This window comes from Grammomys surdaster, unplaced genomic scaffold, assembly GCF_004785775.1.
Source record: "Grammomys surdaster isolate TR1022 unplaced genomic scaffold, NIH_TR_1.0 125216, whole genome shotgun sequence".
NCBI classification, from domain to species: domain Eukaryota; kingdom Metazoa; phylum Chordata; class Mammalia; order Rodentia; family Muridae; genus Grammomys; species Grammomys surdaster.
In genome coordinates, this window is record NW_021620106.1 from 807,938 (window position 1) to 808,948 (window position 1,011).

A 1,011-nucleotide genomic window follows, 5' to 3' on the forward strand; every position below is an offset into this window, starting at 1 on the left:
TTCTTTCTTTCTTTCTTTCTTTTTTTTGGTTTTTCCAGACAGGGTTTTTCTGTGTTTCTGTGTGTAGTTCTGGCTGTCCTGGAACTCACTCTGTAGACCAGGCTGGCCTCAAACTCAGAAATCCGCCTGCCTCTGCCTCCCAAGTGCTGGGATTAAAGGTGTGCACCACCACTGCCCGGCGCAAAATGAGTTTCACCTGCAAGTCATACTGATGTTAGGCAAAATACAGAGATAGGCAATAAATAGTTATTTAGAAGGTTAAAGATAGCCCAAGATAATGTGGCTCCAGACTTGCCACCACATTCTGGGTCTGAAGTTTTAATCAGTCATCAGCCTTCTAGACTGTTTTACGAGGGTGTGGCCTTCTCCTGGAAACTAATTCACATCCTCATTGTTCAGTGCCTGCTCTGGAATGCCAACATTTTCCAGCACAGGCTCCATGTTCTTTTATAGGTTTCCCCGACTGTTCCCCATACTTCTCAGAGAACTCTTACATTCCCCTTTCCAACAGGACTCTTGCTCTGGAAGAATGCACTGGCACCTACAGTCTTTTCCTTAAATGGAAGTACTCTTTGTAAACTTCCCACCCCTCCTGGTGCACAAGGTGGGAAGCAGCACTTCTCTCTGCTCCTCTTTAGGGCTGGGTTCAGGTGAACCCCCTAGCACTGACTCCTCCCAGACTGGCCTTTCTAACTGTAACTCTAAACTACCCCCTATTGCTAAAGCCTGTAAAGCATCTCTAGTCATTACAAGCAGGAGGTTGTCTGGCTTTGGTAAGCTATACTTTGAATTCTAAGCCAGGCTGAGCTACCTGAGACCCTGTCTCAGAAAACAAATGAGCATGGTAGCACACATCTTTAATCCTAGCACTTGAGTTCAAGGGCAGCCTGATCTACATAGTGAGTTCCAGGGCAGTCAGGGCTACACAGTGAGACCTGTCTTAAAAAAAAAAAAAAAAAAAAAGAAAAGAAAAGAAAAGAAAAGAAAGAAAGAGAAAAGGAGGGATGGGGA